Source organism: Callorhinchus milii, unplaced genomic scaffold (genome assembly GCF_018977255.1).
Source record: "Callorhinchus milii isolate IMCB2004 unplaced genomic scaffold, IMCB_Cmil_1.0 Scaffold11, whole genome shotgun sequence".
NCBI classification, from domain to species: Eukaryota; Metazoa; Chordata; class Chondrichthyes; order Chimaeriformes; family Callorhinchidae; genus Callorhinchus; species Callorhinchus milii.
The window spans coordinates 19,109,699-19,125,112 of NW_024704752.1; the positions used below are offsets into that span (position 1 = coordinate 19,109,699).

A 15,414-nucleotide genomic window follows, 5' to 3' on the forward strand; every position below is an offset into this window, starting at 1 on the left:
TTTATGACATCAGTGAGATCATCAGAAGGCACAGATTTTAAGAGGTGATTTTAAATAGCAAACACCCACAAAGCAGAACATGATATCAATCTGATTACTTCCTCCTCCATTTGGCTTGCGAAAAAGTGTAATTTATATCAGACCATTTTTCAATTACTTTATCCATTTTATAACGTTCATGTCAATGGTGTTACTGCAAGGGTAAACTGGTATTTAAGAAAACTAGCTTTTCTGTACGATACTTGATTCTGTCAAAACATACCAGGAGATATACAACTGCTAATTAGGAAGGGAAAACTGTGTCCTAGTTGCGAGGAAGCAAGCCAGATTTTTTCAAGAGCAGCAGTATTCTTTACTAGTCACTGACAGATTCTAAGTTGCCTACTTTAGTTTTATTTTCCTGGTGATTGTGGTTTCTCAGCTGGTATTATTTTGGTGATACACCCATTACATGATTGGAAATGTCTTGTTAAAAAGTCTGGGGATAGAGCAAATAGTTTGGGACTTGACATGAGCATGTGACTGACAGGATCACTGGTCAAAGGCGAACTGGATGGACCTTGGTCTTCTTTTGACGAGCAATTCTTATGTTCTTATGTCAAGACCTATTTATCCAAGAATGCCTTTNAAAAAATCTATGAATGCTGTAATAACTATGTATATGTGAATCAGATGCAAGCAAATTGTCTCTAAGGTGCGGTTTATGTATTAGTTTAATTTAACAAGATTTGCATTAGCCAATTCTGGTTTGGGTTTACGTGGCTAATGCCTCTTGTTTTGTGATTATTAACTTAGTGGGTTGGATGAAACAGGTTTTTACCATTTTAGTTCTAGACCGAAAGCAAAGTCTCAGGTTCACTATCTTTTACTTTTATTGCAAACTCACAGCATGCGTTAAACCAACGGAATATGTGTAACGAGAATTACACAGACTGAAGTAATGGAGCTTACCAGCAGAACTGCAAGGTGCTGCATCAAGGAATCCTAGTAACTGGAAGCTTATCAGGTGCACACAGGCATGCAAAGGCAGTGTTGGGAAGCCTCTGACCAATGTTCTTCATTTTGTAAAGTTATTGGCCACATTGCGGGGGTGGAGGGTCTAAATGATGTTTTGTAATGGGATTCCTTCAGAAGATGCTTTTAGAATTACCATCGACCCACGGGAAATCTGCATGAAGTAGTCATCATCGAGCAGTGCACCCATGAGCAAGCGAGGCATTTCTCTTGTTTCGCCCACAAAATATACAGTCACTACACTTTAGAGTATATTCTGTGAAGCGCTTTGAGACATCTTGAAGACATGATAAGGTGCTATATCAAATGCAAGGATTATTATTATTTTTTGCAGGAAATTATCCCCTATTTTGTGACTTCTGTTCTTTGATAAAATAATTATGATCAGAAATATTGCAAAGGACACCCTATTGAAACAATACTTTGATTAAAGGATTGTATTCATGTACCTCAGACAAGCATGCCCATTCACAATCAGTTACAACTAAATGCCTTGGATGAACTTTATTCAGTCTTAAATATGGGCTTGCGTCAATGAAAGGCTGAAATGGCCAATCTGTCAATCAGTCACTGTAAAAAGTCCTGGGATAAATAACACGGGTGAATTTATTTCATTAATATCAGAGCAATAATCACCATCTATAGAATAAAATCTGCCTTCCTCAAATGAGAAATATAAAATTTTACTGTTATTGTTTTTCAGGTTATTCACATTATTTCAGTGTGTGATTTTGATGCACATTACTACATCAGTGACATTGGTCAGTTGGCACTGCAGCATTACAGTTAATTAAACAACTTCCACCTCCATTACTTGAACTCCCACATTTTGTAATGCATCATTCCCCAACCCAAGCCCAAACCCCACCCTTCTCAGACTTGTCAGGAGTCTTCAGCTTAAGTTCCTCACCTCCATCAATAACTAGAAGGAAAAAAAAGGGACATTATCTTTAGTGTTATCCAATTTCTACGTTTCCTTTGAAGTGTTGAATGTTAAATATCTGAATGGAATGATTGTGCAGGTAATGTGTGATAGCTGGGTGGAATTTTGACTTCCTTGAAGGCAGTAACACCTGATTGCTCAGTTTACAAGTGTGACCTTGTGGAAGCCTCAGAACTGTTGGTTGGTTGGCTGGCTGTATGCATGCATACACGTGTATGTATTTGGGTGATTGTTTGGTTGGCTGAAAGGACTGTTTATTGCAGTTGTTTCTAATTACTTCTTGTGTTTGGTCAGGGGCAGTTATTGAATTACATTGATTGACATTGAGAGCCAGCTGAGGATATCCTTGTGTTATCTGCCTGTTAGGGCACAAGGTGTTGAGGCATCTCAGTTGCAGGAAGGGAGAGGAGGCAGTTGGTGTAAATTAATTCTTAGGTGGGATTGAACAGTCGTGTAGAGTTACGGTAAATCTCATCCCTTTCGTTGAGTGCCAAATTGAACTCTTATACATTCATTATTGCTAAATTATGTTTCTGTGAAATGCGACTCCAACAAAGTACGCATGACATTTACTCCTACAATCAGTGAATCAATAGCGACGGCGTGTTCCTCTGATTATAGTAATTGGCAGTTTGGGTATCTCAGTCTGCCAGGTTATTCAAAACAAGGGATGCAGTTAAATCCTCAGCCATAAGTTATTTGCCACAATTGTCGATTGTTACCACATGCTAAGATGGAGTTCAGGGAATGTTCTGCACCCATTTTAATGGAGTGCTCGGGAGCCAAACATTATGAGTGACTAAGCAAAGCTGTGTGTGTGTGTGTCACTGTGAATATCATGCAACAAAGCACACAATGAAACATGAAGCACCGACTGAATGATGCCAGTAAAGCACAGGATTGATGGACCCTCAGATACGTCTGATCTCACTGATCTGTTGGCAATCGCAGAGTGGAATCCAACCCCTTTCTGACTTGAAGGAGAGGAAAAAGCTGGAGGGAGCGATGCAGTGTACAAGTTTCCTAACTCCGCACGTCTCTGTTTACCGAGCAGTAAATAGGAACTCGGTTGTTCATCGATTGGCGGATTGCTTTTCTGGGATAATAGAAACAGGAGTAGGCCATTCAGCCCCTCGAGCCTGTTCCATCATTCTACACGATCATGGCTGATCTGTACCTCAACTCCATTTACCGTCCTTGCTCCGTATCCCTCGATACCCTGACCTAACAGATATCTATCCATCTCAGTCTCAAATTAGATTTTCAATTGTGATTCGTAAATATGTAATGGATGATTTCAGATTCTCTTTTTACAACACATCAAAGTTACTGTAATGTACTTCAGCTAAATCCAGGGTTGTGTATGGCAGAAAGGGTGGAGGTTGCAGACTCGAGTCACTTTCTGGACATTGATGATTGATTTACTGCTCGATGACCAAATTGTTTTTTTTGGAGTTGGCAGGTTACTGTGGATGGCTTGCTGGGTGCATACATTCAAAAATAATGAGGAGGATCTTTTGTAGTCATCAGCTGCACTCAGTCAAGAGTCAATTAAAGTGTGTCAGCCTCAACGTAACAAAGGATACAAGAATTCTGAGCGAATCCTGACAGTTACTAATTGCACCAGTCTATCACAAGAACTCTGTGGAGACATTATCTTGAACATGAGTTAGCATCTCTGACAAATTAGATTTGCCTTTCATATAGGCAGGAAAAGGCTTAACTTAAATTTCTGTGTATGTTTTTTTGTGTGCATCAAACCCCATCTGTAAATTATCCGCTGGAAATTTATAGTGTGGAAGATTTAACAGAAAAAGGTCCAATATGTGATGATGATAATAATACTAGTAATAATCCTTGCACTTGATACAGCGCCTTATATCTTTGAGACGTCTCAAAGCGCTTTACAGAATATACTGTAAAGTGAATTGACTGCATATTTTGTGCTGAAAGTTACAGTGCAGCCAATAAGCTGGCAACAGAAATTGTGCATAATAATAATAATAATCCTTGCATTTGATATAGCGCTTTTCACGTCGGGAGGACGTCCCAAAGCGCTTCACAGAACACACTGTAAAGTGAATTGACTGTATATTTGTGGGCGAACGTGGCAGCCAATTGCGCACAGCAATGTCCCACAAACAGTCGTAGTTTGAAAATGACCAATTAATTATTGTTTTGTTTTGCGGAGGGATTATCATTAGGCTCTGTGCGGAGTAAGGAAACTTGCCCAAGGTTTCGCCCTCTGCCTGGGATTGAACTCCGGTCTCTCGCTTGCAAAGCGAGTGCTCTAACCACTGAGCTACAGGACTCCATCTGTATGTCGGGAAGCAGCAAAGATATTTTGAATAGTAGTCTTAAAATATCCTGATGCAGTCAAAGTACTAATATTTCGCATTATAAAATTTGTACAGTATTGATGTCATTTGCCCAGCTGACGGCGTGGGCCACCTGTGACTTTTTTCAGTTCACTCTGATTCAGTCAATCCACCAGTTATCAAATCACCCCAATACCCATGAGCTGCCCTCTATATCTCAATCCAATTAGGTTACTGTGATGGATGCGTCCTATCCTGTATTGTAATGATGATATGTATTGCTGCAAAACCAGAGGGAATTGAAACTTAATTTGTCAAGGATATCTTGCAGAGTGGAATACAAAATTCTGTATAATTTTTTTTAACAAAGTCAAGTTACAGTTCCGAGTGCTGTTAGCACAGTCTTAAAAAAGTACAGTATTTATTTCCTCCGAGTATTCACTCACTGCTATAAAACGGTTTTCTCCGATTGCTTCGAGAATCCTCAACAGCATTTTTCCGGTTGAATCCCACAACTGAGTCATGTGCACCTTTTTTTTTGATTCGTGATGAGAAAAGAAACTTCAGATTGTTGAGTTTCCACCTGTCGGGTAAAGACCTCAGCCTGAATCGTCACTGATTATAGCTCTTTTGTTTAAAATTATTTTATTTTCCTCTTTTGCTCCAAAGTGATGATAATCTGGCGGTGTGAGGGCTGGAGGTAGGATGGACGGAGGGGAAGGAGCTACTTCATACTAATTGGTAAAAATGGAATTCTGTACACTACGTTTTAATAGTAGATTCCATCAGCGTATGATAGATCACCTCAGTCTCTTTAGTGCTACTATGTGTGAGACGAGGCGGTGAGCATGAGTGCGCTGTCCAGCTGTGGAGAACAGCTTGATTGAGGTTAATTCTGTCTTCATGCAGAAGTCATTAGCTCACATCTTCACAGGAGTTGCTGGACAACAATCAGAGGGAACCCTGGTTATTCCAGTCTCCTTCCTCCAACTATCTTGTGACATAGAAGACCTTGTTACATATATATGTGTGTGTGTATGTGTCTGTGTGTGTATATATATATAAACTAGATGAAATATTCAATCTATCAAATAAATTGGAAGGAGGGAGAAAGTAAAGCATTTTAAGAGATTGCTTTGTAAAAAGGTTTTTTCTGGACAGAGAACTTACTCAGCACCCTCGATTTGAATGTAAGCATGATGACTGAGACGTGCAACTGTTTATTTTCAGTATTTATGTAAACGGTGGGGGAAAATATTATCTCTATTATTCAATAAGAAGATATTTGGCCTGGTGTTTTAATACTTGCAGCTGTGATGTCCTACCATGCGTCACTTTTTGCCATATAAATAATGGAAATATCAATGCAGATGAATAGAAAAAGACGTCTCACCTCTTTGTGAAATTAAGACAAACAGATTTTGCTTTTTGGGGGATCTTTGTGGAGTCCTGTAGCTCAGCGGTTAGGGTACTCGCCTCGCAAGCGAGAGGACCCGGGTTTGATTCTCGGGTGGGGCAAAACTTTCGGCAAATTTCCTTACTTCACACGTCTTTGTTTACTCAGCAGTAAGTAGGAACCCGGTTGTTAGTCGTTTGGTGGATCACTTTTCCGGTGGTAATAATTCCTCCCAAAAAAATAAATAACCAATCCACGACTGTTTGTGGGACACTGCTGTCCACAATTGGCTGCTGCGTTTTGCCCACAAAATATACTATCGCCTCACTTTACAGTATATCCTGTGAAGCGTTTTGAGATGTCTCGAAGACATGATAAGGCGCTGTATCAAATTCAAGGATTATTATTATTATCTTTTAAAAGTCTAGCTGGTGATCAACAAATGTGTCTCTGAAAGTCTGTTCGAAACAAACTCTTGTGTGTGAATTTGGTACAAAAAAATCTAAACCGCAGGCACTAATAGCAAGATAATAGAAGTAATATCTAGTAGAAACATAAGTCTCTGTTTGCTATTAACGGAAGGTATTGAACTGAGAAGAAATATGAAGTTCATCATTAAATTTGGAGGCTTTTTTTATTTTGGTAACTTTAATTATGGACAGAGGAATAATTGCTAATGGCACGATCTTTATTGCAGGAAGTTTCCTGAATTTTAATGTCGCCTGTACGTTTTAGATGAGTTTTAATAAGGTCTTTTAATAGGGTCACCAGCACAGTATTGTTCCCTTTGTTATAGGCACTTTACATTTTACTGTCTTGAATTCAGAGGCCTATTAGCAATATCATTGTGTCAGAAATTGAAATATATGTGACTGGCTATAGTGGTAGTTAATGAAATGTGCTTCTTGTCATCCATCTTTTGAAGCTGGTGACGGCTGCTGTATGTATTTTTACGGAATTGCATCCAGCTTGGGGAATGCTGTTCACAGTGCAGAGTCTCCTAATGCAAATCGTTGCTTGATTTCATCTTACAAGTGGAAAATTGCAACCTGCCCTAAGTAGAGTAAAATTAATGAATTACATGATGTAAATACAGTACTTTCCAAATTTTGTTGACCAATTTTACTTCGAGTGTTAATTTCTCCCATTAAAACGGTCGGGGGAAAAAATACAATTAATACAATTAATTATAGTTTAATTTGGAAGTGTAAGTGCCAAGAACAATGTTTTGGTAAAGCTAATTGATGATAGTTTTTTTAACAAATTACATATTTCCCCAATTATGATGAGAGTAACACTTTACAGTAAAGGGTTGCAAGAGAATCACTTGATAAATTACAATGGCTATCTGTCAAACTTTGTTTTAGAGCAATGTTAAGTGGAAATTTTGTAGTGCAAAAGGATTCGAGCATTAATTAGCCAGGACCCAGCGATCCATTGCCTTTGCAAACGAGGGGAAAGAGACTCCTGAATATACAAATCTAATCTGTGTTTCCACTTTTTTTCAAGAAAATCTAGGAATGCTTCTTCTGCAGCCTTTATTTTTGTTAAAAACAATTGAAATTAATTTTGAACAATGATATTAATTGGAATATTTTCGGGAATTGCACTGACTTTAGTTTCACTGAAGCTGGATTTAGCTGCTACAGTGATTAATAAATCCTAAGCCAACCAACGAACCTCAGGCCCTTCAGTCATGGTGTTTACACTGCTGTGGTTCCACCATACACAAAATTCAATTAAACCTGTTAGTCCCTCGTCCCCTCCGCTCTACCATCGGTGGCTGTGCCCTCAGCCACTACGTGCCGAAACTCTGGAACTCTCTCCCTCAATCTCTCCGCCTTGCCCCATCCCTCCCCACCTTCAAATCCCACCTAAAGACCTTCCTTTTTGATGGTGCTTAAGGTCACCTCCTACCTCCCTCTCCCCCTGGCTCAGGGTCAGACTCCACCATTGTCAGGTGCGCTGGGACCCTAGCTCTTGAGAAGGACGCTGTATAAATAAGCCTATTACAGATAATGTGGGTACTAATGCTCATTCTTAGTGGCTGAAATGAAGACAGAAATACAATCACTCTACAGTAAATACTGTGAAGAGCTTTGAGCCCTGTATCAAATGCAAGGATTATTATTATTTTCAGGGATGCCTTCAACAACTGTACGTTCATTTAAGAGGGTATTAGGGCAAAACTTTTATTTAACAGGCTTCACCTGCATAACTGTCATTCAAATTCATTTTGTATTTAAACCAACATGGAATCCAGATGAAGTCAAGAAGGTTAATGGCTTCTGGTGTAAATCTTTTAATTGACAGCTCATAATTCATCCAAAAAATATTTTGTGCAAAGCAGAGCATCGTTTATTGCACTGTGCAGGAATTCTGTAGAATTAAAGATACTATTATTTGCACGTCATGTATGGCTTCACGGCCGTTTAACCACTGTGTTGTGCAGTCTTTCCTAGAATAATCAACTGCTGTGGGGCTGAACCTCGTTAGTTATACTATGGCCCTTTCTCGACAGCTAAAGGAAAGAGGTGGTTTACAGAAGCAGAATGTTCTGCGCTCTTAACAACTAAAGAAAAACAGTCAATTCACTTTACAGTATATCCTGTGAAGCGGTTAGAGACTCTTAACAAAATGATATGGCACTGTAGCAAATGTGAAGATTATTATTAATATTAATCGTATCTTCTGGCATGTTTGTCCATTTGGCAGCTATATTTTCACTTTGTGGCGAAAGGTATTACGTTTACCATTTCAAAATTAGAAATGGAATCAATTTGGATGCAGTTCACATTCTGGTTCATTGCATGATGGACTGTTTATTGAGTTCATGTGCGTTGGACTATTTGTTTCTATGAGTTATAGAATAATTGCCGTGTGCATTATAATCAGGATCTTGCTGTATCCTAGAGATATGCTTATGTGCTTATTAAACTCTAAGTACTAACAAAGGGATAGTTTAATCTCAAGTATATCGTACAGCTTAAAAGCTTTTTTTAAAAGGATAAATTAGCACCTGTCCTCGTGGTGAACTGTTAATGATTGTACATATTACAGTTTAGCTTTTTAAAAAAAAAGTAAATTCAACGAATTGATCAATCTTGCGCATCAACACCTTTCATGGAGTGGATTCTTTTGTGAGCAGTGATCTCACTTTCAGTTACATCAGGCATGAATAAGGAAATTCAAGCATGCATAAATCATCCTATAATGTCTCTGTCAACAACGCACAGAAAAGTAATAAACCCAGTGTGATAGTCTGAGCTTCCAAGTGTCTGTGAGGATACCGAACAAAAGCACATCATTCATTGGAGAGAAAATAAAGAATGATATGTGATGTTGTTTATTAAAACAGAACCGCCTCGCTCCCCTCTCAACAGCCAACAAAGATTGGATGTGGGGGTCTTGGGGGTGGGGAAAGGCTGTTTGTATTCCCCCTTGTAACCGCACAATATGTATTTAATGAGAGTCCACCCCCAAAAGAGAGTGCTTCTGCCCCCTCCCCAAAAAACTGACTATGTGAACATCACATCTTCATTGAAGCTCTTTGGAGTATCAGCAGAAGTAGACTTTTAGCCGTCAGCAATTCTTTACCCAAGATTTCAATCATACCTTCACGATGATAATCTCTGTGCAGATGGGAGTCTGTATCCCTAAAGACTTGTTTGTAGTACCGTTTCTCAGGCAGCTTCACTCACATCTCTTGTTGAGATCATTGACTGATCAGCACTTCTTCCCAAGAAGCAGCCTGACGATCTATTATACAGGTTATGAACTGTTAAGGAGGTTGGATTTCATTATTATTTCCAGCAGCAGACAGTATGTGATGTTTTCCTTTGGCGTGATTTCCTGACCACTGACAGTGTCGATTTAATCTTACTGGAGAACTTCAGAGATATTTAGCCTTAAAACTTGCCAACCTCAAAGCGAGATGCAGAAATCCAAGCTGACGCCAAGCTGAAGCAGAGCAAATTGTGAAGCATAGATGCCCTGTAGCTGAAAGCTCCTCAGTCAGCAGATTCTTGTTAATGAACACTCTTTGATCAAGTCAGAGGTTCACATTGCAACATGTATTATTGAAATTCATCTGTTTCGAAGTTCATCCACTAAAATGGTCAGAATCCATTCAATCGCTTCCAATCTCTTTCACTTATTACCTACTTGCGGTTGTTTAATGTCAGCCAAGTTTGGTTTGAGTTGCGTAGTGTATTAAAACATTTCAAAGAATACAGTCTGATTCCTAACACAATTTAGTACAACTTCATAACCTTTCTTTCCCTCTCCCCACCCCCCACCCCCAAAAAAACAAGTTAATAAACTTTCAAACAATAAAATGACTGCAATTATCGCTATTCTAAGTGGCTGTATAAATGTTGTGAAATTAATTTAAATTATGATAAACCACACAAATGCCCTTTTTTCCTCTCCTCTGCATATTTTGGCAAAGCTGCTCTAACTTCGGGTTTGCTGAAATCCAGCTGAATGCTTTCTTAGAGCTGCTAAGGTACAACTATTTGCCAGAAAGATTCCCTCTATCTCAATGGTGAAGTCTAGACATAAAGCAATCAAGCTTATGATAGATACGAATTTGATAAATATGTTGTCCGGACAATGTTACGCAAGCATAGCCAAGTCTCAAGCTCCAACATTGTCTCTGATTTCTTTCTTTCTGTCTTTCTTTCTTCATCCGTTTTCTTTTCATGAGACACCCTGCTCCCCTTCCAGTTCTCAGAATAATGATGTTACTCTTCATAGTCATTAATTCTATTAGAAAGGCTGTTTATAATGCATTGTTAAATATTTCTCGGTGGAAGATGCAGCATAAAATTGCCCTTTGTCTATGGAAGAAAATGAAAATATTTGAGTTTATTTTCCTCTTCCAAATGAACCCATGCATTATGCATTATGCATCACAAGAAGGTTTAATAAAGGAATATGAAAAATTGGTGTGAATCCAACAAAGGGGAAGCTGAACAAACAGGGTAGCTTTATAGAGCTGGAGGATGTGGAAATCAAAATATGCTAATATAGATTCAGGAACGCTGGCACTTTCACAAGGTTAGGGAGCATTGCTTTAATCTTACTATTTTGCAAGGACACAAGAAACAGTTTGTTATATACTGTTTATAGGGCCATAATGTGTTGCATAATCAATGGGACATGTTACTCTGTCTAAAACCAAACCAATTCTTAAGAAAGCCAAGTAATCAATACATAAAGTTGTCATCTGTGTAGCTTAATTCTGTACAACGTTTTTCCCTCTGTAGTTTTATGTCACCCTAAATATATCATGATAATAGTCCTTGCATTTGATATAGTGCCTCATCACATCTTCGCGACGTCTCAAAGCGCTTCACAGAATATACTGTAAAATGAATTGACTGTATATTTTGTGGGTGAAACGCGGCAGCCAATTGCGCACAGCAGCGTCCCACAAACAGTCGTGGATTGAAGTGACCGAATTCACATTGTTTAAGATGAAAGCACAACGTGCCTGCTGATTGCACCATTCAATCCCCTCAACCTTTAATGTGTTCAAATTCACTACATTGTAAAATATGATTGAATGTAATAATCCCTGTTGGAAATGAAATAATTAACTTCTGTCATTTCATATTGAAGATCACACCAAAGGTTATTAGATGGTACTTTGAATTAGCACTCTCTTCTGTGCGTTATAAATATCAGTTCATTACCCTTTGTCAAACATAACCGAGAATCAACACAAACTAANTTTTTAGCAGAGCTGAATTCTGACACCGTTAAATTTGAAAGAAATTGTTCTTCTTGAGCAAGTTTATTCTTACCCAGACTATATGAGGAAATTATTGGTTTGAATATTAAACATTCTGTCATTTAGTGTAACTTAACAGTGCGCAATTCATATGATAAGAAATAATGACTTTTTTTTAATAGACCCATGCAAGATATATAGTCCAATATCACATCCCATCCAACACACGGTGGAAAATATTATTGGCCTAGTCGTTGGCAAAAAGGCCATTTAGTGGAAAATACTGTAGTTTGGGGCCGGGCCGAATAACGTCAAAATATAAAGAGAATCCTGATGCATTTTGCAAGTTATTCATGATTTCACAGGAGACTCAGTTTGATGTGGAATTAATAATTTCCCTCATGGCAGCATCTTATACTGCATTGAAATGTGTTCCACAGATCCCACTTTTCTATTTTCTGCAGTTCCTTGACTGAGAGAGGAAAAAAAAAACAGGGCTCGAGTCTCGAATGTTTGGAAAGCTTCATCCTTTCCCAAAGAAATCCTAAGTTACTAGTAATAAATGAAATGCTTGATAACAACAATGAAATTCCATGTGTAAAGCGCCTTTCACGTCGGGAGGATGTCCATGGCGCTGGACAGTCAGTGTTTCGGACCCGAGCTGGGGGTCAGGGAGGGTGGAGGGCAGGAGGGGAAGCAACTTGATCAAAAGCACGGTCGAAGAGGATGATGGGTCCTTGAAGGAGACAAGGGAAGCAGTGAGGTGGAGTGACTACGGGATGGCGTTCCAGAGGGTGGAGTGGCAGAAGGCCCGCTCACCAATAGTGGGGCGAGCGAGGTGGGGCACGTGAAGCAGGCCGGAGCCCGCTGAGCGGAGGGAGCGAGCAGGTTGGTAGGAGGTTAGGAGGTTGGAGAGGTCGGGGGGAGCAAGACCATGGAGGGCTTTGAAAGTGAGGACCAGGATCTTGAACTGTATCCTCTGTGTGATGGAAAGCCAGTGGTGTCGGGCGAGGATGGGGGTGATAGGGTCACGGAGCACTGGTGCGGGAGAGGACACGGGCTGCAGAGTTCTAGATGATCTGCAGCCTGTGGAGGGAGGAGTTGGGGAGGCCAACAAGCAAGGAGTTTGCATAGTCAAGCCTGGTTGTTATGATAAACGGTTTATCGGTGCCAAAAAATATGTAAGAATAATTAATTATTCAGATGGTGTCACTGATGTGTGCTTCTTCGAGACCTCAGATTAATACTTGTTGTACTTTGCCTGCAGAATCATTTGCATCCTCTTTATCTTTAGTGGGATGTCAGTAAGGAAAAATTCCTTACATTGCAAAAACGTTGGTACACCACAAAATTAATGTGAGAAATATTAGAGCAGTTGAGTGTGGAGAGAGCACAGAATTCAATTTATTACTCCTGGAAAAGCGATCCGCCAATCGACTAACAGCCGGGTTCCTGCTCACTGCTAAGGTAAACAGAGGCGTGTGAGGTAAGGAAACTTGCCCAACGTTTCGCCCTGCCCGGGAATCGAACCCAGGTCCTCTTGCTTGTGAGGCATGTGGTCTAACCACTGAACTACAGGACTCCATCATAAGAGGGTTGGAGGCTGGTGTGGAGTCTAAATATCGGCAAAGACTGCTTGGATCGAATCTTTTTATGTAATTCTATGTGCTCGGAGAATGAAGAGTGCTTTTAAAGTGACTTTGAAGTGAAATTAAACGATTTCTTTTTACACACTCCTTTGCACTTGTTAAAGTGCTGCTGTGCTGCTGATAATGCAAGATCACCTTTGCAATATAATTGAAATGAGTAGGACGTTATTGATATTCCTCGTTTGCTTCAGGATGGAGATTGTGCCCCGAAGGTGCTTATGAGAAATTGATAGGAAAATATAACCCACGTAAAATTCTGCTCAATGTGAAACATTCCCTGTAACCAGGAGCATTTTTTGCATAGGGCATTGCATGGAAATGTGTGTGCTAATCCTGAAGAAATGTACAATCCTTTGATATTGGTGCTCATGGTTTCTATTTGGTTTGCATTTCAGTAGGTTTGATGCATTGTTCAGTGGACAGAATACATTGTTGAGTGGGGAGTGTGACAGTTAGGCTGTGAAGACCTACGCTTATTTTGTTTCCAAGCTTCAGCTGAATAAATATGTGGGAAGCGGTGATTGATACCATAGAAACCTTGTATGTTGTAATGGTTGTGAGTGGGATATCGTAGCAAACCATGTTCTTTAGGTTTTAAAAGAGAGCAAGTAGTTTAGAAGACTGGGAGACCTTCGACCTCTATTGCCTCTTATTTTTTCAGGCTTTTATAAACGGATTTACATCTGAGTTCAAATATTTTAAATTTGATTAACGTTAATAAAGAGATATTGATTTTAAAGATCAATCTATACCAGCTAGCTGTGTCAATATCCTTATCAGATCTTTAGTACCTTTGACCAAAAACAATTTGCTCTACAGTAAATCCTGAAAAGTAGCTCTTGGACATTTCAGTAACTTGATGAGGAATTGTATCAAATGTTATCGCTATGTACTGTGTTTTTTTTATAGAAAAACATTCGTCTTCCAAGCAATTTATTTTCTGTCCATTAATTGGAGTTCCCTCACAAAGCAGAAGCATATCAGAAAAGAAGTGGAGAGGAAATTGTGTATCTCAAAAAAATATAGCAACGGGGGAATCTCACCAGCATGGGGAGGATGAAAAAAAACTTGAAGAGTTAGAGCAGAAAGGCACGCAGGATTTAGGGATATGGAGTAGGCGAGGAGGGATCTTGGGAGTTACAGAGCGGCAAGACAGGGCAAACTCCTGAACTGGAATTTGAGTCAAAATTCTTAATGGTTTTCACACCTTAAAATATTACCCCCTGATAAAGGTCACTGCTTGACCATCTTGTGCTGGGTTTATTGTCTCACACCTTAACTTGTACACCGGGTATTTGTAGATGGGAAAGGAGAGTGAGTGAGTGTGTGTGTGCTTCAATTAAAGTGTTCAATCAAAGTTATCTTTCAAGTTAATCAACAGAATATACCTCGCATCAAAATATAGGCAGCGTCTGCCACAAATGCTGGAAAAATAAACTTCAATTGACTGTTGTTCTCAATGTAGACTACTTATACATGAAACCTTCTGCTTTGGTGGAAGCCTCTTTAACCCCACTGCTAGCTAAATGTTCCCTTTGGTGCTGGAGCTGGAGCTTTCTTTACATGATCAAGTTCCCATAAACAGGCTAGTATTTCCTTTTATCTGTCTCGATCTATTGAAGTGCCCCTTCTATGGATCAAGCTGTGGATGAATAAACTTGTGAGCAACCTCCAGTTGGCTGCTCCCTGTGAGCACCGCTCCACCAAGCCATAGGAGGTACATGAGATTGTAATCGCTTTTGAAAGAGGGAGGAAAAATGGAGTGTGTACAATTAAGAACAATGGAAAACCCAGTGTATTCCACAAGAAGGAAATGAACCCCATCTCGTGAGTGATGGCCACACAAATTAGTTGTGAAGCTCTTTTTCTACAAATTGAATAAATTGTATCTTCTGAATCCAAAACAGAATCGGTGCAAAAACTCCAAAGCAAGTCAGTCAGTCAACGGCTGAAAGGTAGCTTACCGTATCGGCACAACCCCTGTCTTGCTGTGTGTGTTTTTATTTTACTGTTTCTGTTTATGGAGCACGGAATTGGGGATTCTACTGCTCCCTACAGTGTATTCTGTATCAGAAAATTGGAATAACTTGTCTTGAAATTAAATGATAGACTCTGTTTGGGATTATTGGAGTTCCCATGAGGTTCTCTGTGAAATCAACAGTATTCAGGTTTTTCCCACCCCCTGATTTCTTCACTTATACCCTCAATGGAATCACTCGCCAATTGCTATGCAACTGAAATAAATGCAAATTTTATTTGTATGCAACAAATTCTCCTTCAGACAAAGATGTCTTGTGCAGATTAAAACGAAGGTTTGCAGTTCCTTTCAGCATTGCCAAAGTTGTGGTTGTTGCTCC

General features: G+C 39.5%; 1 protein-coding gene across 1 annotated transcript in view; it reads left to right on the forward strand.

Annotated features, from left to right (window-relative positions):
• LOC103175759 (neuroligin-1) overlaps positions 1–15,414 on the forward strand; it is a 157,140-nt gene that overhangs the window by 20,540 nt on the left and 121,186 nt on the right. The window lies entirely within an intron of this gene.